This window comes from Nycticebus coucang, chromosome 17 (assembly GCF_027406575.1).
Source record: "Nycticebus coucang isolate mNycCou1 chromosome 17, mNycCou1.pri, whole genome shotgun sequence".
NCBI classification, from domain to species: domain Eukaryota; kingdom Metazoa; phylum Chordata; class Mammalia; order Primates; family Lorisidae; genus Nycticebus; species Nycticebus coucang.
The window spans coordinates 79,040,322-79,062,802 of NC_069796.1; the positions used below are offsets into that span (position 1 = coordinate 79,040,322).

The window sequence follows — 22,481 nt, forward strand, 5'->3', positions numbered from 1 at the left end:
ACCTCTAACTCTTGGGCTTAAGCAATTCTCTTGCCTCAGCCTCCCACGTTGCTGGGACTACAGGTGCCCATCACAACACTTGGTTATTTTTGTTGTTGTTGTTGCAGTTGTCATTATTTTTTTAGCTGTCTAAGGCTGGATTTGAACCTGCCAACCCCAGTGTATGTGGCCCACACCCTAGTCGCTGAGCTACAAGTGCCGAGCCCATCTTAGTGTTCTTAAGAGAATTTAAGTATGCATATGTCTTAAGGGAAGATGAACCTATATTACGAGCTTTTTTTTTTTTTTTTTTTTTGTAGAGACAGAGTCTCACTTTATGGCCCTCGGTAGAGTGCCGTGGCCTCACACAGCTCACAGCAACCTCCAACTCCTGGGCTTAAGTGATTCTCTTGCCTCAGCCTCCCGAGTAGCTGTATATTACGAGTTTTAAAGTAGGCAAATTAAAAAAAAAAGAAGAAGAAGAAAGAAAAACCTGACTGTAAATCAGCTTAGGACTGTCATGCTCAGAATATTTATTTCCAAAGCCAATTGTGTTTGAGTAGTTTGTTTAACATCAAATTCTGGGCCATTTCTAACTCACATGCTCATATATAAAGTTTCACCTCTTTATATATATTTTTCTGCCTTGGTGAGTTTGGGTTGAATATGCTTATTTTCCTTAGCCAGATTCTTTTTTTCTGGAGAAAGGGTCTCAGTCACCGTAGATAGAGTTCTGTGGAGTCATAGCTCACAGCAACCTCAAACTGTTGTGCTCAGGCAATCTTCTTACCTTGGTCTTCCAAGTAGCTGGGACTACAGGCACCCAACACAATGCCTGGCTGGTTTTTCTATTTTTAGTAGAGATGGGGTCTCATTCTTGCTCAAGCTGGTCTCAAACTTCTGAGCTCAAGCAATCCACCTGTTCGGCCTCCCGAGTGCTGGGATTATAGGCATGAGCCACCATGTCCAGCATTTTAGCCAGATCCTATATTCATTTTTTGCTTCAAAATCATAAGCAGTTAGAAAACGGAGAAAATGAGCAATAAAAGATTACATAAAGAAGCTCTTTGTATTGGGAAAAGGTGAAAGGAGTGCTTAGAATTTGAACTTCATGTCTAGGCTGATTCTTACCTCTAACTGGGCTCAACTCTCTGAACATTAGCCTAGAATCGGGAAAATTTCCATTGGAAGAAACCAGGTCCAACTGTCCCCTTCAAGACAAAGAGGGAGGAGATGAGTTTTTCCAGGTTGCCCAGTCAGCAAGTGGCCAAGTTGAGCCTCTATTCCAGTTTCGGATGGTTCCTGCTCTGAATGGGTGTATGGTATACAGCCTATCTAGCCTTCAGGGTGACCATGAATGTCAAATCACACATTACCTACACAAGTCTCAAGGGCCCAATAGTGCACTCTGAAGACACACACACTAGGACCCAAACTTTGGGGTGCAGCAAGTACCAGCTGTGTGACCTTGACCGTAACCTTTCCGAGCTTTTATATTTTTATCTGGACAGATGAAATAGATGGAAATGGGCTAGTAATAGAACCTACCACACCATATAGTCAAAATAATAAAGTGAGATCCCACTTACAAGCATAGCAACCAACATGCAGCATGTGCTACATGAATAACTGTGTTTTTGTTATAGTCATTTGCAGCCCAATTTAATGAATATTTGTAGAGTGCTTGTTGGGTCCAGACTATGTTGGGCGTAGCTGGAAATTTAAGGAAGGAAAAATTAAGGTCTCTCCAAGATTCTAACTTGGGGAGAAAGGGATGGTGGAGAGAATAGTGCATTACATTTGTTCCCTCTGACAGGAAGTGAGAAAGGTGGGAGAGCACTTCCAATTGGCAAACTCAAAAGGCCTTTCAGGGGATATGGTATTTGTGATGGCCCTTGAAGGATGTATGGCTTTGGGGCAGGTTACTTGGGTTAGTGGGAAAGTGTAAAAGCATTGACAAAAGTGTGGAAGGTGGCAGTGGTCATGAGACTCATGAGTGATTTCAGGCTGACTGGAGGATGTATACATGACTCAGTGTTGCCCAGGAGGGTCTGCAATAGGACACTTAAGAGTTCAGCCTTCTCTGAGTTTGGACTTCTCTTCTGGTCACCACATTGTTTTCCCTATGAAGAACTATCCCTTCCACTCTCAGTGCATGTGACTCAACTAAGGCAGACTCCACCTCCTAGACATAGCGATAGGTTGATAGCATGGTTGATAGCATGACCTGCGCTGGACCAATAAGGATGTTCCCTGGGAACTTTGTTGAACTTCTTGAGAAGTAGGCTCTCTTTCCACTGAGGTTTAGCTGCTAGGGTGGAAGCTTAGAGCTGATACCTTCCATTTTCACCATCACACAGGAGATCCTATATGAAAGTACCCCCACCAGAGAGGATAGCAGAACTGGAAAATGGAGAGAAAAATTGGTGATGTCAGTGTGCATGATGACACCTGTATTCCTAGAGCTTTTAGTTACACGAGACAGTATTTTCTTTTTCCCTGATGATTAAGGCTATTTGTATTCATTGCTAATAAAATAATAATAACAATAGCAATTTGTTTCTAGTGAACATTAACAACATGCAGGTGGCATTTTAAAAAACGTATAAGTAATAATTCATTCAAACCTCACCACAACACAACAGCAGTACTAATTTAAAACTCTTACAAGTAAGAAGAACCAACACTCAAGGAGGGCAAGTATCTCATAACCAATAAGAAGTGGAGCTCAGATTTGAAGTCAGACAATTTGACCACAGAATTTAGGTGGTCATTATGCTATACTAACTTACAATATCGATACAATGGTTTCTCTTCCCATAGATCCTTCATGATCCTGTCTGGCACAACACAAGATAATTCTCATCTTATTTATAGCATGTTATTATAATTTTAAGAGTGTCCTTAGTTACCACTCTTTCTTTAATAATTTTAATTCCAACAGAAAAATGTAGCAGAACAGAGCTTAATTCTTAAAGTCCCTTGCACTTTTTCTCCCTAGAGATCTAGCATGTCTTTATGGACAGGGGAGTCTTGGTGGACATCCAGAGTGCAGCTCCCCAGACATAGTTTTACCAGCGTGTCCCCATTTACCCACCTTTGTCTAATGACTCTCTCCCATGCCTGAAAATCTCAAAGACATCAGCCTTTCAACAATGGAGAAACATTAGAAAGTATGAGTAAATGGTTGTTTGGCTACAATGGTGTAAGTACCTCCTGTGTGCCAGGTTCTTCCCTAAGAACTTTCTAGACATCATCTCTGAATCAACCCGTTTGCTTCCAAGCCCACTGTTCTAACTTTACACTGCATTCCAGGTCACAGAATTGTCCAGGGAAAGCCCTAGGAAAGAGTAATGAAATGTGCTGTTTTCTCTTAGAAGCTCAAGAGAAAGAACTTTGAGTTTTGGACAAAGAAAAGGAATTTGAGGTATTTGTGCTGTGGCTACTTAAATATGTAGAATTTTTTTCTTTGTATCAGTAGGGGCTGACCCATAGTAGGCACTTAAGTTTTGCTAATCTTTGTGGGATGAAATGGAAAATATTTCACATGAATGGAATGGAATAGAGTGGATTTGAACAGAGCCAAAGCTAATCAAGTCAAATTAAAAATAATAAGGACAAAAAAATGTATTGTGTCTAGAGACAACTTTATCAGTGATTGAACCATGAGCAGTTAACTGATAGGAGTAAAATCTTGAAGGAAGAAGAAATGATTTTATCTCCAGAATTATGCCCTAGCTAAAATCTAGAGTATTTTTTTCTTTAAAGGAAAAAAAAAAAAATTCTTGTTATTATAGTGGTGAAAATTAAAAAAAAAAAAATGTACATTACATTGTACATTATTCAAGAAATGGTTACTCCAGGGACCCAGAATTCACCACTACACAAAATACGTGTAACAAAACTACACGTATTTCCCTTAAATTTATAAAATAAAAAAGTTGACTACTACCCACTATCCACAGTAAGAAATATATTTTATTTTACAATATAGTACACATAATCATGTGTGTGTGTGTGTGTGCATACCTAGTTTTATTATGCTTCACTTTCTTATTTATTTTATTTATTTATTTTTTACAAATTGAAGGTTTGTGGCAAACTTACATTGGACAGGTCTATTACTACCACTTTTCCAACAGCATTCACCTCTTGTCTCTGTGCCAAATTTTGACACTTTTGTAATTCCTATAATATTTCAAACTTTTTAGTTTTAAACTTTTATTTATTACACCTGTTATAGTAACCTGTGATCAGTGATCTTCCATGTTGTTATTATAATTGTTTAGGACACCACAAACCGCACCCATCTGATTAAGTTTAGTAAAGAACATGTAACAAAAATTGAAGTAGGCCAAACAGTTGTGAACACAAAGGAAAAGTTCTTGAAGAAAATTAAATGTCTCATCTAGGGAACATGATAAGAAAATGAAAAAGCCTTATTGCTGATAATGTGGAAGGTTTGAGTGGTCTGGATAGGAGATGAAACCAGCCACATTCCCTCAGACCAAAGCCTTCTCCAGAACAAGGCCCTAACTCTCTTCAATTCTATGAAGGCAGAAAGCAGTGAGGAAGCTGAGAAGGAAAGATTAAAGCTAGCAGAGTTGAAAGGAAAGAAGACTTCTCCATGACATAAAAGTGCAAGGTGAGGTGGTAAATGCTCATGTAAAAGCTGTGGCAAGTTATTCAGAAGGTCTAGTTAACTGATGAAGGTGGCTACACTCAGCAAAGCAGTGTTCTGATGGAAGAAGATGCCATGTGGGAATTTCATAACTAGAGAAGAAAAGTCAATACCTGGATTCAAAGTTTCAAAGGACAGGCTGACTTTCTCCTCATGCAGCTGGTGGCTTAAAGTTGAAGCCAATGCTTATTTACTGTTCTGAAAATCCTAGGGCCCTTAAGAATTATGCTAAATCTACTCTGCATATGCTCTATATAAATGAGGCAACAAAGCCTAGCTGACAATCCATGTGTTTATATCATGGTTTACCGAATATTTTAAGTGCATTGTTGAGACTTACTGCTCAGAAATATTACTGATTATTAGCAATGTACCTAATCACCTGAGAGTTTGGATGGACACTCACAAGGAGATTAATGTTTTCATACTGGCTAATACATTATATATTCTGAAGCCCGTAAATCAAGAAACAATTTTAACTCTCAGGTCTTATTTTTAAGAAATGCATTTTATAAGGTTATATCTGCCTTTGATAGTGATTCCTTTGGTTAATGGGGAGAAGTAAATTGAAAACTTTCTGGGAAAGATTCATCATTCCAGATGCCATTAAAACGTCCATGATTAATGGGAAGAAGTTAAAATATAAACATTATCAGGAGTTTGGAAGAAATTAATTCTGACCCTATGGATGACTTTGAGGAGCTCAAGATTTCAGTGAAGGAAGTAACTGCAGATGTGATGCAAATAGCAAGAGAATTAGAATTTGATGTAAAGCTTAAGGGTATAACTGAATGGCTGCAATCTCATGGGAAAACTTTAACTACTGAGAAATTGCTTCTTAGGGATGATCAACCAAAGTGGTTTCCTGAAATGGAAGCTACTCCTGGAGAAGATGCTGTGAACATTGCCAAAATGCCAACAAAGGATTTAGAATATGACATAAACTTAGTTGAGAAAGTAGTGGCAGAGTTTGAGGGGATTGACTCCAATTTTAAAAGAAATTCTACTGTGGATAAAATGTTATCAAACATCATAGCATACTAAAGAGAAATCTTGCATGAAAAGAAGACTCAATTAATGTAGCAAATATCATTGTTGTCTTATTTGAAGAGATTTCCACTGTCACTCTAGCCTTCAGCAACCACCACACTGATCAGTCAGCAGCCCTCAACACTGAGGCAAGACCCTCATTCCAGCAAAAAGGTCACTACTCACTGAAGACTCAGATGATTGTTACCATTTATTAGCAATGAGGAACTTTTTTTTTTTTTTGGCCGGGGCTGGGTTTGAACCCGCCACCTCCGGCATATGGGACCGGCGCCCTACTCCTTGAGCCACAGGTGCCGCCCAGCAATGAGGAACTTTTAAATTATGGTCACAGACATTGTTTCTCTAGATATAACACTATTGCAGTTTAGTAGACTTCAGGATAATATAACATAACTTTTATTTGTTATTTTATTTTTAATTTCTGATTGATATGAGGGTACAAATGTTTAGATTACATTAATTTCATTTTCAAGGTAAAGTTCAACTTGCAATTAAGCTCTTCACCCAGGGGCGTGTTGAACCCACTCACATTGTACATTTTAGGTGAGATCCCACCAATCACCCTTTACCTTTACCTCCTCTCCCCTCCCCCTCACTAGACTATATTTAAACATAACTTTAAATGAACTGAGAAAGAAAAAAAAAACTGTGTGACTTCCTTTGCTGTTATATTCCCTTTATTGTGGTAGTCTGGAACCAAACCCACAACATCGCCAATGGACACCTATATATATACATATGGACGTAGATGTAGAAAAGCTTTATAAATAGTATTGATCCGTACTACACAGAATGCACTCTTATTTTCCAATCTGTTTTATTCTATTCTAGTTTAATCTTTTGTTTTTTTTTTTAATTTTAATTATTTTAGCCCTAAACTCACTAAACTAATTTTACTCCCAGCATGGAACATCCCTTTCTGCTGGAAAGGGATCTGGGTAGACCCAAGATTAAATCCCAGTTCTGCATGTACTCACTCTGCAATTTCATGATCCTTTAGTCTCAGTTGCCTCATCTGTAAAGTGGGGTAGTAGCTCCTCTGCCAGGCTCCTTGTGAAGAAGAGATAGCATTGTACCTATTAAGGTCACAGGGTTGTTCCCAAGGCACTGAAAAAGTAGTCTTTGACATAGGCAAGACACAAGGCATGCATTTGACCCATTGTAACAATCCCTAATTCTTTTACAATAAAAAGAGATGGAAGGTAGAGAAGAAATTATCATCTCTTATCCCTCTCTGTCTCAATTGCTCTTGGTCCACAGTGGCCAGCCAAGCTGAAATGCGGCTTTTCTAATACAGAAGCCGTTCCCCATCCATGTCATGGCTGGAGGTTCGTGGCCTCCAGGCATTCCTCAGACTGCCTTTCTGCTCTGAGATCATATCAGAGAGATGCAGTGTCTAAGGTAATTAATCACCATGACCCAGGACTTGTCTGACTCATGTCGGTGAGCAGGCAGCATGCCAGGGAGCAGGAATTATTCAGGATTAAAAAGTTTCAAGCTACCAGGGAAGAGAGTGATAAACCAGCTGCACAAGCAAGACAATGGTCTGATAAAATGTTGAACATCAACAGTAGCAATGTAGACCCGAGGAGAGATATAAGGAAGGCTGTGGACTCTAAAGCAATGTGGACTCTAAGTGTTTTGCCCATTTGTCCATCTCTTAACCCATCCATCCATCCATTCATTTTTTTTTTTTTAAGACAGAGTCTCACTGTGTCGTCTTTAGTAGAGTGCCATGATGTCACAGCTCACAGCAACCTCAAACTCTTGGGTTTAAGTGATTCTCTTGCCTCAGCCTCCCAAGTAGCTGGGACTACAGGTGACCACCACAATGCCCGGCTATTTTTCAGTTGTAGTTGTCATTGTTGTTTGGCAGGCCTGGGCTGGGTTTGAACCCGCCAGCTCCGATGTATGTGGCTGGAGCCCTAAGTGCTGAGTTACAGGCGCTGAACCTCATGCATTCATTCAATACATTTGGGCTTCTACCTGTTTTCCAGCCCTGCTCTGGTTCTAGGGAAACCAGAAGAATAAAATGCAGCCCCTACCTTTGAGGAAGTCACAGCACAGGGACCATAGAGGAGAGTGGATACTCGTGATGCATCAGGATGACTAGCATCCTCTCTTGGCTATTGCAAATAAAGCTGCAGTGAACATGGGAGTGCATGTCTCTCTTTGGAATCCTGATTTCAATTATTTTAGACATAAATCCAAAACTGGGATTTCTGAATCATGTGATAATGTTATTTTTAATTTTTTGAGAAACCACTGTCCTGTTTTCCATAGTGGGTGCACCATTTTCCATTGCCATAAATGGTGTATAAGAATTCCAATTCTCCACGGCTCAAATGTTCATTGGCAGATGAATGGGCTAGGAAAATGTGGTATAGTGGGCTAACTGCCTTTGCCAGGTTGAGAAACTGGAACCGCGTCCTCAGACGACGCATCTCTTCCTTGGCTGTAGCCTGGCTGCTGCTCGGGTCATAGATCTGTGTGGCCTTTAAATGATTGAATGAAGATGCAAATGGATTCAAATTTATACATGACTTCTCTATCAAAGGGATAGACGATTCTTTACACCACCTCACCGTAAGCAGCTCAATTCAGTTTTGGGAAGAAGCAGAAGAAGTGAAATACGGAAAATTGAAGAGAAGAAAAACCTCATTTTGGAACTGTCATTTTCCTTGACTACTGCTTACCCCCATCTTTCTCCTTATTTTACCTTTGCTCTGAATTTATAAATAAAGACCAAAGAAATAGGACATACATTTAGGAGCTTTGTACCAAGAAATTTGCCTTGAAAGCTGCTATTCCATGATGGGAAAAGTATAACAACTTCTTGCCCGATTTTTTCCTTTTTCAGACAAGATTTCTAATGTCCTTAGATTTTGAAGGATAAGACAAATATAAATACACATCTGTGCATTATTTTTAGCAGTTGTGTGTGTAAGAATAATGAGATTTGTGTTTTAAGGGCTTTGTCATGTGGATGTTTTACCCCTGACGTTGATTCCTCAGAGTACCTTTTATAGTAGGTCTTTAATATTGTTGATCTATCGCCTTGATGACGTTACTTGCCCACACTTGAGCCCACCTGCCTTTCTAGCTGTGACCTTGTTAGGAGCAGTGTTTGGACTCACTGTGCAAATGTGCATGTATCACCTAAATAAGCATCATGATAGTGCCATAACTGAAGGAAGTTGGATGAGGTGAATGTAGACATAGCTCCTTCCCCTTTCCCCCCTTTTTTAAATGTTCCCCCTCCCTTTCTCCCCTTTTGGAAACATGCTAGTAGTTTAAGATGAGAGACTGAGGGACTGAGAAAGTGAACCACACGGAGGCTGGCTTCTTTGTGTTTCATCTTAAGTTGTGCTGCTGGCTAGGTTACTTAAAGCACACGTTTAACAAGGAAACCTCATGGAAAATCCAACTGGCACACTCAAGGAGTTCAGGAAACAGGACCATGAGGTTATACTCTGGGATCGTGGACATGACATTGGATGCCTCACCTTATTGGAAAAGGGACACGGGAGCTAAATTGCACAGCATGATTTTGTTCCTGCTTGGCTAAATTTCTCAACACCACAGTCAGCTAAGCCCCCTACTGCCACCTTTGAAAAACACAGACAGCACCTATCCTGAGGAGATGGTAGATCTGGAGTGAGCCGCCGTCGACCTAATTCATGTGAGGGCTTTTTTAACAACCGATCCCTATGAACTACAGGAGATTCCTGGCACCAGCCTTCCTTGTTCTGCCATGATTCTGTGGACTCTGGTGTCTCAAAGGGAGCATCTGCTGGAATCCCAGGGAACCTTTCTTGGAAGCCCCTGGTTGGCATGGCTCTTCCTGAGGTCACAATTGCATGAGCCAGCCTAGTGGAGGTGGCGTGGGGAACCATCACCATGGGAATGGCAGCTTCCATTCTCGGAAAGGCTGCTCCTTTCAGGAAAGACCACCTAGGGAGAATAGGGAAGAAAAGAAAGAAGACAAGGTGGGAAAGTTGCAGTTTGAAGAAGACATTCCTGCTTTGAATCCAGAAGCTGGCAAACAGAATCAGCCATGCAGACCTTTTGGGACCCTTTCTCAAGTGTGGGAAAACCCACCTCGGGCCAAGCAACCCTCCAAAATGCTAGTTATCAGAAAAGTTTCCAAAGAGGACCCTGCTGCTGCCTTCTCTGCTGCATTCACCTCACCAGGATCTCACCATGCAAATGGGAACAAATCATTATCCATATTTCCAAGTGTCTAGAACCTGGTTCCTAAGCCTGTACCACCTCTTTCTAAGCCCAGTGCATGGAAAGCTAAGAGAATGGAACACAAATCAGGATCCCTTTCCCCTAGCCTGGAGTGTGCTTTTGCCAGTCCAGTCTCTGTCACTAAACCAGTGCTACTGACTGCTGGTGCAGGTCTGAGTTCTCCCAAAGATAGTCCTTCCAGCACCACCCCTCCAATAGAGATCAGCTCTTCTTTATCGTCTGACCAAGTTGACCTGTTGAACCACTGACAGGAAGAGTGAATTCCTGAAGACACTGAAGGATGGCTGGAATGGAGATTTCTCAGAGAACAGAGACTGTGATAAGCTGGAGGATTTGGAGCATGACAGCACACCTGAACCAAAGCAAAGTGGAGAGGAAGGCTGTCGCCAGAATGGTCTGCTCTCCCCATACTGGAAGAAGGGGCGGTTCTCTCACCCTCTCTGGAAGCAGAGCACAGGTTATTGAAAGCAATGGGATGGCAGGAATATCCTGAAAATGATGAGAATTGCCTTCTCCTCACAGAGGATGAGCTCCAAGAATTCCACACGAAGACAGAGCAGCTGAGAAGAAATGGCTTTGGAAAGAATGGCTTCTTGCAGAGCCACTATTGCAGCCTGTTCTCCCCTTGGAGAAGCTCTTGTAAAGCAGAGTTTGAGGATTCAGACACAGAAACCAGTAGCAGCGAAACATCAGATGACGATGCCCAGAAATAGGCATATAAATGCTCACAGTAAAATCTGACCCAGTAAACGCTGTTCAGGGAGTAGACAAAAGAAATCGTTCTTTTCCTTTATGTTAATACTTCATGCACAAGAGAAATAGTCATATCCCAAAGAGAGAGATTGGCTTGTTTAGCTTTTGTGTTCTTTTCTGTTATCTTCTTTATAGAGAAGTTTGTGTGGTGGGAAAGATTTTTAAAATACACACACACACACACACACACACAGAGTGTATATGGGGGCAGTGCACGGGTGGAAATTGGCAGTGGGGAGAAGAGAACGCTGGTCTGTGGCAACAGCTTCTGCTACCAGCCCTTGGAGCACTCACCCCTGTGCTCAAGTAATCATTATCAGTGACAAAGTGACTGTTGAAGTTATAATTGTATTAAATTAATGCTAATAATTTGGATATTTTATTTTATTTTTGACTACTGTGGTAACTTTAGCCCTTAACCAAACATATGTGTTGTTGTTTTTTTTTTTCCTCTTGAGTGCAGCTGTAAAAAATTTGGATACAGGAAATGTGTTATTCTTGCAGCCTTGATATGCAGGGTGGATTGTAAAATAGAAGTTTTTGTGAGATTTCAAAGATTAAGATTATTTTGATATTATTTACAGATTTAAAAAAGATGTGATTATCACAATTCTGTTAAGGGGGAAAACTACTGCATAAAATCACTAACTTGGAATAAATATTTTTGCATCAGTTTGCAAAAAAAAAATGTGGCATAAGAACATACAAGGGTATCTTATTCAGCCTTTAAAAGGAAAGAAATTCTACCACTTGCCGCAACATGGGTGGATCCTGAAGACATTATGCTAAATGAAATATGTCAGTCACAGAATGACAAATTTAGATAATTCTACTTATATGAGGCCTCTAAAATTATCAAAATATAGAAGTAAAAACTTGAATGGTGGCTGCTCTTCCTTCTGCTCTGGGTTGTAGGAGTGACCTGAGCTCTCACCGGTCCCGGAAGCCCTGCTCTAAGGACAGAAATACCTTAGTGAATAGACTACTATATACAGACAAGAATCCAACTAAATCATACAGTATGTCAGCAAATGACAAGGGGAGAAATAAAAGAGGAAAGGGACACAGAGAAGGCTGTGGCAGGAGACCACTGGGGTGGGGGGGTCGCGGGTGCCGTTGAGGGGACGCTGGGGAAGTGCACTTCAGGAGGAGGTGAGCATCGCATTTCTCAGGTGAGAGTGTGCTTGGTGTGTCCGAGAAGCAGCAGGGAGCCCGTGTCCAAGCGGGAGAGGAAGTTACAATGAGCTTGGAGAGCTCAGGGGGCTGCATCTTGCTGGGCTTGGAAGCTGCTTTTAGGACTTTGGCTTTTATTCTGAGTGAGATGAGGCATCTTGCAGGGTTTTGAGAGAGGGGAATACTTTACCTAACAAAAGCAATTAGTGTAACCTGGCTTATTGTACCCTCAATGAATCCCCAACAACAACAAAAAAAAATAAATAAAAAATAAATAAATAAATTGTAACCATGAAGAAAAAAAAAATTACCTACCATCATTTATCCCAATGATGTAACATGTCCAAAAAAAACAAAAAACATTCAATAACAGGGAGAGCAAAGGGCCTGTCTGTGTCCTTTGAAAGTGCTCAGGAGGGTGGTCTTCAGCTGGCAACTGAGAATATGAATTTGGGGAGAGTTCCTGCTATTCTCCGATAAGAGAGGCTCACTGTGCCTAAGATGTGTTCACACACAATGTGGTTTATGCTGAACGTCTGCTTTCCTTGCAGGAGTCTAGAATTGGGCTTGTGCCAGGCAGGGAGTGTGTACGTGACCAGCCCCTCATAAAAACCCTGGGCACCAGACTGTCCAACAAGCTCCCCTTGGTAGAAAATAATATTTTGTCACTTGTGGCTGGGGGAATTAAGAACATCCTGTGTGACTCCACTGGGTGAGGACCCTTAGAGCAGAGGTTCTCAACCTGTGGGTCACGACCCCTTTGTAACAAAATATGTCCTGCATATCAGATATTTACATTATGATTCATAACGGTAGCAAAATTATAGTTATAAAGTAGCAACAAAAATAATTATATGGTTGGGGGTCACCACAACATGAGGAACTGTATTAAAGGGTCGCAGCATTAGGAAGATTGAGAACCACTGCCTTATAGGGACCTCATCCCATTTCCCCCTTCTGACTGTGTTTGGTGTCCCTTGCTGCAAGAAATCATAGCTATGAAAGCAACGATATTCTAAACCCTGCGAGTCCCACTAGCGAACTACTAACCCTGAGGATGATCTTGGGGTCCCTGATAAAAGAGTGATTTAGCGGATGTCTTTAAAAAGATCATTCTATTCGGGATGTTTTATTAAAGGATGGGGCAAGGAGCCTAGGAAGGGGCCTGTTGCCTCAATCCAAGCAAACCCAACCATGGCTTAAGCCATGGCAGTAATGGTGGGAGTGTCATAAAGAGATAGGGCTCTGGAATTATAAATTCTGGAGCTTGGAGGTAAGCACAGGAGTCCTCAGGGAGGCATGTGGGAACTGAGACTGATAAACAGAGAGCTGTCCTTACTTGTGAGCTTAGTATGGAAGAGACTGTGACAGACACTCCTTACCACTCCCAGTGGGGTCCCTGCCCCACTGTGCAAACATTCCAAGGATTGCCCCCTGTCATCTAGGACCTATTTGCAGAGTCCAGCCCAGGAGAGAATCTCCTTCCAATTAAAGGCAAGGATAACTTGCGAGACTTAAAGGCAAGGATAACTTGCGAGACTTAAGACTTAAGTGTCCTCGAGTCCAAGGTTGAGGGATTCTACTAAAAAAAAAAAAAAAGATGTTTATTATAATACTAGCGCTCTGGGAGGCCAAGGCAGGTAAATCCCTAGAGCTCAGGAATTTGAGACCAGCCAGAGCAAGAGACTCATCTCTACTAAAAACAGAAAAATTAGCCAGGCATTGTAGCGCACTCCTGCAGCCCCAGCCCCTTGGGAGGCTGAGGCAGGAGGATTGCTTGAACCCAGGAGTTTGAGGATGCTGTGAGCTAGACTGACACCATGGCACTTTAGCCTGGGTGACAGAGTGGAACTGTGTCTCAAAAAAAAGAAAAAAAAAAAGAGATGTTTAGCCTATTCCTGCTTCCTGACCTCAGCATCTACCCAGAAGAAAAAAAAATCATTTTATCATAAGGACACTTGCACTAGACTATTTATCACAGCTCAATTTACAGTCACCAGACTGCAGAAACAACTTAAATGCCCACCAACCCAGGAATGGATTAACAAGCTGTGGTCTATGTATACCATGGAATACTATTCAGCCACTGAAAATGATGGCGACTTTACATCTTTTGTATTAACCTGGATGGAAGTGGAACACACTATTCTTAGTAAAGCATCATAAGAATGGAGACGCAAGAATCCAATGTACTCAATTCTAATATGAAGGCAGCAGATGAGCTAATACAAGAGGGGGGTGGGGGAATGAACAAGTGGGGAGAGGGAAGGAGGTGTGTGACACACCTCTTAAGAGGGGGTGAGGCACAATTATAAGAGGGATTTTATCTGACAAATGCAATCAGCATAACCTAATTCTTTGTACCCCCAAGGCATCTAAATAATAATTAAAAAAAAAAAGAATTAAAAGAGGACAGACAGAATTTTAAAAAGTTTTCAAGGACAAAAAAAAAGAAAAAATGCCTCTTTAGTTGAGAGTACAGGTACCGTGGCTGCTTCTGCAGTGAAAGAAAAAGATACCTCTTTTTAATGACTTAGATTACACAAACTTTCTTGAACTCTAAATTTGAAATAGCATATTTCAAGGCAGGTGGGTGGATGGGTATGGAGGAGGAAAAAGCAAAAAGACAAAAGGAAGCTGGCTGGGTGAGTTCCTGGGATCCTGTTAGCAGTGTGCTCTCAGAGATTTCAAAGTTGAGGAGTGATATTATGTTCATCTATGCTCTAACTGCTCAGCAATAAACAACACCCACCTGCAGCATAAATGTCAGGACCAAGACTATTTCTAAATCTGCTTTTAAACAATGTCAGTCACTATGAAGAGCACAAAGAAATTGAGTGCTTTTGTTAGCAGAAAAAAAATTAAATATATGTGTGACTGAGGTGTATGCGTACTGAGACTAGCAGACCTCAAATAGCAGGGGAGTGGGCGGACAGGGCTGTGGCTTGGTGGGACTGTTCAGCAGCTTGGGAGGGAGAGGCAGCTGACTGATGTGTTGATGACACTTGTCACCTACTGCTGAAAGTGTCATGGAACAGGTTACTGCAAGCTGCAGAAGGCATTGGGTGGCAAGGAAGGAGAGAACGCAGCCTTTTAAGCAGAAATCAAGGCCAGTAGAACAAGTTTGAATACTGAGTCCACCAAATCTGTAAAGTTAAAAAAAAAAAAAAAAAACTGAAATAAAATAGTTAGGTGTTCTTTCTGTTCTAACCCCAGGATGGGAAAAACTTGAAGACTGCTCACAGCTTCAAGGGGAAATGGCTTGGGGTTGGGAGTCCAACAGTCTGAGACCTGCTCTTCCGTTTGTGTGTCGTTTGGCAGGTGCTCAACCACTTTCTCTAAGCCTCAGGATGATGATGCCCACTTCTTCCAGGAGATAGGAGGAGCAATGAACCAATGTGTTGATGCAAGTAAGTAATCGTCTCTCGTAAATGGTAGATGGTGGAAGGTGGAAAGGTGCCACAAGAAATCAGGCCGAGTAGAGATTATAGCAGAGGTCTATTAAGAGTGTCTGCAAGCAGGTGGGCTGCCACCAAAAATGGAAAACAGTGACAGTACTGCGTTAGGGTGAGGGGCCTCTTTAAAAGCAATTCAGGGTGTGGTGTAAATGCAGCTCAGGAGGTGGCACAGTCACAGTTCAGTAGCAAAGGTCATCTGCTGGAGACCTTTTTTATCTCACAGTTCACTTGAACCTATAGTTAAATTTCCACAGCACACTTAAATTATATTAATCAAAAACAAAGAGTTAAAAAAAAGAGTATACTGTGCTTTGAACTTCCTTTGAAAATAATTCAATTGATGATCTTTAAAATTTTTCACAGCACACCTAAGATCCACTCACAGTGCACCAGTGTGAGAATCACACTGAGCTCACCGGATGAAAATCACTGCTCCAGACCCAGGCAGGTAGAGGAAGACTAACAAGCCCTGCTCTGTTCTTTACTTAATGAATGTTTAAACCCCCCAGAGGTAGGACTCAATGAGTGTTTATTTCCAGAGCTAGTGAAAGATTAGCATTCCAGTCTTTTGGTGTTAAAAGAAAAAGAGAGAAGAAAATTCTGGGGTTGTATTCAAGGTCTGCTAATGTGGCTGGTTTCAGGGGCGGACCATTAGTGCCTCCGATGTGGGCACTGTCTAGGTGGGTCAGTTACTGGAATGCTATGAGCTAGACTGATACCATGGCACTCTAACCTGGGTGACAGAGTGGGACTCTGTCTCAAAATAAAAGAAAAAAAAAAGATGTTTAACCAGCCTTTCCTGCTTCCTGACCTCAGGCATCTACCCAGAAGAAAAACAGAGTTAAAGCTTAAAGGAACTTGAAGATATCACAGAAACTACCCTTAGGCTCCAAACAGGTGATGTTCTGTTGGCATATACTTTGTAGATAGGGACTAGTATTTCCAGGAAACTTTGCAGTATTATTTCTGTGGCACACATCCAATATATGTCAAAGAAATGTATTTGGGAGTAAATATTCCCACTTTTTTATTTTTAAATAAATAGTAGGCACCAAATAAATGCCCCAATAAGCAACCTGAACCAGTTGGACACTTCCAGGACTCCCTGCGTCTCCTAAAGTGCAGTAGGCCCACCTAGGTCTCTCAAAGATACACCTCTGCCAACCCCAAGAGCCCTGCCCTGGGAAATCCTCCTAAGTGGCTGAAAACTGATCAGTATTTCAGATGCTGATGTCAAATTTCTTAACAGGACAATGACTCCAAAGCAATGGCTGCCTTTGGTTTCAGCTCCCCCTAACCTCAAATTCAGGTGGGTGAGCAGTTGCAGTGAAGCTTGGTGTTTAAATGCGTAGAGTTTCGCATCAGACAAATCTAATTTTAGTTCCAGGCTTTTCTTTTCTAGCAAGGTTACTTTAGGTAAGTAACCTAAACTCTTTGAAACTAGATTATCTGGATAAATATAGTAAGAGAGACAGATAACCCTCTGAATATCATTAATTCCACCATTACTTCCAGTTTTGGAAGCACAGCCATGTAAATTTATTTAGTAAGTAGAAAGCTGTTCCGTTTTTAAATTTTTCTCCAAAGTAGAAAGAGTTGTTAGAACCTGGACTCAAAAATGAGACTGAGATTAGATTTTAAACTATCTCACTTAGACAAGATAGTTTTCTGTTGCAGTCATCACATATGGCCAAATATTTTATTTCATTATAGGTACCAAAGGCTTGATGAGGTTTGGAGATGGGAAATGAATAAAATGCATCTTCCACAAGTGAGAGAGTGTTCCCTAAATCCCTGAGCCCTGCTCTACTTATGATCACTCTGTGTGTGTGTGATGTGCACATTAGGGAATCAAAATAAAGTTCTTTCTTTAGGCTACTTTTTGGAGGAGGGTGCATCCAAAGTGGTGTTTGGGAGCTGTTGGGCTTGATTTGCCTGCTATACCCTCAGACAGGACCTGAGGTATGTGATCTGATCCTCCAAAGAACTTGGTCCAGAACTGCAAGGTAAGGACACCTTTGTATGTCCTAAGGGTGGTGTGACAGACAGCCCAAAGGCAGCCCTAGAGTAAATGCAGGGTGTCTCCATTATGCAAGACAGTGACAATCCCTGCACTCACACAGGAGGTGCAGAGAACCTAGGTGAGAAGAAGGGAATGTTCTGAAGCTCCAGGAACTCTACTATTTCCTCCAGGGTTCAGTACTAAGGATCTTTCTTTCAGAGATATATGGAGAGGCCACCAAACCCTCCCTCTGTATTCATTTGCTGGCCTGCCATAACAACATACCACAGACAGAGTGACTTAACCAACAGAAATGTATTGTCTGCAGGCCAAAAGTCTGAGATCAAGGCCTGGTTGGTATCTCCCGAAGTCTCTCTCCTTGGCTTGTGGACAACTGCCTCCTCCCCGTGTCCTCACGTGGTTCTCCCTCTGTTTCTGCCTGTGTCCTAATGTCCTCTTCTTAGAAGGACACCCATCATGTTAGATAGGATTCTGGTAGGCCAAGACAGGTGGATTGCTTGAGCTTAGGAGTTCCAGACCAGCATTAGCAAAGCGAGATTCCATCTCCACTAAAAATAGAAAAAACTAACCAAGCATTGTGACAGTTGCCTGTAGTTGCAGCTATGAGGGTGGGAGATAGTACTGAAGCAAGAAGATCATTTGAGCCCAAGAGTTTGAGGTGTGTGAACCATAATGCCATGGCCCTCTACTCAGGGTGACAGAGTGAGACTCTGTCTCAAAAGAAAAATAATAATAACAGTAAAATAAAATAAATAAAACCCCCAATCTCCAAATACATTTACATTCTGAGGTTCTAGGGGTTAGGACTTCCACATATAAATTTTGGGGGACAATGTTCAGCCTTATTATAACTCTTGCAAAGAGAAATGTCCCAGTTCGTTTCTTTTGAAGGAACTAGTCATTGGAGAGATGAGAAAGGACACACCTATAGCACATGAGCAATTCCCTGAGGGTTGAGGGAGGTCACCTATGAAACCTGGATAATAAGGAAACATGCTTAGTTAGGTAGGTGGGAGCCCTGCCAGCTCAGAGCACCAGACCTGGGAACACAGAGGTTATTCCTGAAGGTGAAGTTCCAGAGTCTGACTGAAAGCAGCATCAGCTGAGGCTGAGTGCAGGTTGTAATGGAGGAGGATGATCAGCACTGGGATCAGAGAGGAAATCAAGTGTCAGGGCTCAGTGGCAGGTGCAACACCACAAAGGTGCAAGGGCCCAGGAGAGAGCAGGAAGAGCGAGGCAAGTGATGGAGACTAAGGGGTAGGGAGAGGTGCTGGGGAAAAGGAAGGGGAGTTGACTTCTTCTGGGTGGACGTCTGTTGGGCAGAGTGGAGAAAGGTTGGCCACTCTCAGTATTCAAGAAGTGCTTTGGTAACAATAAAGTAGCAGAGTCAGGTATAGGGGAGAGGGATGGAGAAGAGTGGAAGCCTCATGGTCATTAGCTCTCTCAGTGACATAGCTAGTGAAGGGACAGCTTGGCTTTCTTCCCTTGGCTGTTCCAATAGGAGCTAGAGGAATTGCAGACAGTGTTCACCCAGTGTAAATTCTGACACTGATAATTCCTACAATCAATGAAACCTCCACCCATCCAACATGAGAGTGGTTGGTTTGACACATGTTGACCCAGAAACACACTGAGAGAATTGACTTTGGGGTACGTAAGACCAGGAAGAAGCCCTGGAGGTCAGCCCTAGGTTGAGCAAATGAGGAAGAATAGTAAGAGTCACGGTAGGTGCATCTGAGTTCAAATCTCCCTGGCCATGTAACAATGAACCCAAGTCTCTAAGTCACATTTCCTCATCTGTAAAATTCAAGTATAATACTGAACATTAACGGCATATGGGGAGCCTTTCAAAGCTCTTTTATTATTATTTATTGATTTGGTAAAGATGGGGTCTCAATGATACATAATCAGGTTCATGATATATATTTAATGACTGGAAAATAATTTGCCACCCATTTTCTAGATCTAACTGAAAAGTAAGTCACACATGTATCATCTGATAGCTTGAGGTAGTTACAGTTGACTGTGTAGATCTTGAACTCCTGGTGTGAAGCCATCATCTCATCTCAGCTTCCCAAAGCACTGAAATTACAAGGGTGAGTCACCAGGCCTGGCGTCTTTTAAAGCTTTTCTATCAAACAGGAATGCTTCTAGTAGCTAATAAAAGTACTGACTAATAGTTGCTTTAAAATAAAGTCAATTAATTATCTTACCTAACAAAAAGTCTGAAAGTAGGTGGCTCCCAGTTTGGTTCAGGGACTTAATAACTAAGACATATTATTTCTCCTCCACCATTCTCAGCATGTTGACTTGTTGCCTCATGGTCACAACCAAAAGTAAGGAAGAGATAGCAAATAGCTGTCTCTTGGGAGCCTTTGTCTTTTATTTCTGCCTTAACTCAAACCAAAGGAGTTTGACTTCAGAGATAATTCTCTTAACTGCTGCACTGTAGGATGATTGTTAGATTAAATTACATGATGCATAGGAAAATATGGATACCTGGTAGGCATTCAGTAAGGTTAGTTCCCATCTTAGATAGGAAGTACAGCAAGATCCCATGTCCCACTTGTGTTGTTCTGCTCCTAGAGATGAAATGGTGAAAGGATGGCATGAAAATAAACTCTTACACTAAGTTATTTTTTTTCTTTTCTTTTCTTTTCTTTTTTTTAGACCATGGCATCACAGCTCACAGCAACCTCAAACTCTTGGGTTTAAGCTATTCTCTTGCCTTAGCCTCCCAAAGTAGGTGGGACTACAGGTGCCCTCACAATGCCTGGCTATTTTGTTGTTGTTGTTGTTGTTGTTGTTGTTGTTGTTGTTGCAGTTGTCATTGTTATTTTAACTGGCCCGGGCTGGGTTCAAACCCACCAGCCTTGGTGTATGTGGCTGGTGCCCTACACACTGAGCTTAATGGGAACCACCCACTAAGTTATTTTCAAAGAAACAACTGATGAGGTTCAGAGAGGCAAGCATCTTCACATGCCAAGAGGTAGTAAGGAAGTGTTGCCCTGAACAAAAACCTCAAGGGTCTTTTATCAAATCAGGGGGAAAATGCATACATGTAAGGCTTAGGAGCGTACAAGCTTAATTATAGATAGAAAGAAACAAAGGTGTTTTGCGATACCAGTGAATTGAGGAAACAATGAAAGGAAAGACAGAAGAGATTACCATAAGATTATAAAGTTGAAAAGAAACCGTTGCAATGCCTCAGGGTAGACTTTAACTTCCCCATTCTATGCTGATAATCTATATCTTAACCCTCCTTCAGTGATTTCAACCTTTGAGCCTTTTCCAGAACATGACTCATAGATCTATATCTAAACTGCTGAACATTCCTGACCGCACCCCCACCCCACCCCGGTCAATTGACAAATTCGATCTGGTTTTCTATAATATTACTTTTAGAAGTAGTATGTAGTAAGAATATCTGCAATGCATCAGCAGTCAGTAGTTCTTCAATCTTGGAGATGTTAGGGAATGCCAGCAGTAATTATTGCCTGGGTGGGCTCCTGTTAGAACTAAAGATACTTTAATTAAGTGGATGAGTAATCTGATGCCTGCTTAGAAAATGGGCCTTTAGTATGTAAATAGATTATTATTCATCACCAGGAAAAATGTTGCTTTATTGGCTCCTGTTTGATAAGTTTGCTGCTCAAAATAGGGTTCCTTTACACTGGGCTAGTATATAATATTTATTTTTAAAATTTAACAAATGTAATTAGATGGGAAAGAGATGCAAAAAGCTAGAGATTAGAGCCTCAGCTTTAATTATTTCTGCTGTTAATTTGATCTAAACTTTTAATATTTTATCATGGAAACAAGAGGCCCTTGTTTGGACGAGGTCCATTTTACTCAATAACTATTCCCAAGTTCAACTGTTCTTCCTTACCATTGCAGGCACTGGGGAGACAGATGGGGAACATCTGCCCTTGCCTTGGAGGTGCTCACAGACAGGCAGAGAACTGGCGTTGCTGCTAATGACTTCCCACTCTTGCTCAGGTTGGCAATAGACATGTTTGCTCAGAAGAGAAGCAGCTCTGGGCAGGGGGTGAGGGGGAGTAAGGGAATGACTGCTCTGCTTGAGGGGCCGGTGGGGTTGGGGAAGAAAGGCTTCCTGGGGGTGGGGGGCTGATGTGTGGGCTAGGAAAGGGATTTCCAGGAAGAAGAATCAGTACCTGCAAAGGTGTGGTGGCTGGAAAGAGCTTTATGGTTTGAGTAAACTATATTCAGTTGGTGAGAACAAAGTCAGGAGGAAACATAGCAAGAACGAAGGCTCATGTAGCTGGGCCAGATGGCAAAGAGGGTTATTCTTCACATGCCGGAGCTGGAGTCTCTTCTGAGGCCGGAGCGAACACTTCTTCCTCCTTCCCTCCCTCCCTCCCTCCCTCCTTTCCTTCCTTCCTTCTTTTTCTCTCTCTCTCTTTCAGTAATATTTGGATTTTATGTTTTAAGAAACTACTTTGGCTACATGGTAGGGCTTTTGACTTCAAGGCATTAGCTCCAAGCTGCACAAAAGCAGGTAGGTGGTGGGGAAAGGGTCCGGGTTTCAGTCCTGGCTCTGGCACTAACAAATTGAGTGATAAGCACACGCCACTTCACCCTGTCAACCTCAGTTTCCTCACCCGCAAAATCAAAATGAAGTCCTGTGATTGTTAAGTTCCCTCAAAATGCAAAAATTTTATGCTCTAAACTCTATAACTCCAAATTCTCAGATGCAACAACAGCATGTGAGGGAAACAGCTCCCTCAGATAGCACAGCTTGCTCAGGCAGCAGCAAGGTGACAGAGTCCCTGACAGCCAGCCCTGTGCTCACCGCACACTGCCTGGGAGGGTACAGAAGATGGGCACCACGTCGTCTCTCCACACACAGTGCTGATCCCACAGCCCATCAAGGAGGTGGGCTGACTTTGCTCGATGTTTTCCAGAGAGACCGGAAGGGGCTTGATACACTCCAAAAGTAACACTGGAAAAGGGGGAGGGATGACTCAGACTCGTTTGGCTGCCCTGGGAGAAGAAAGTCCATTCCTCAGGTTGAAACTGAAACTCTGCCTTTTCTAGCTTTTCTAGGTAGAAAAACATAATCTTCAGATCCTGCAGAAATAGAACAACC

The 22,481-nt window shown here is 41.9% G+C and overlaps 1 pseudogene; it reads left to right on the forward strand.

Moving 5' to 3' along the window:
- Positions 1-9,244: 9,244 nt before the first annotated feature.
- LOC128568573 (vasculin-like protein 1) lies at positions 9,245-10,677 on the forward strand (annotated as a pseudogene).
- Positions 10,678-22,481: the final 11,804 nt, after the last annotated feature.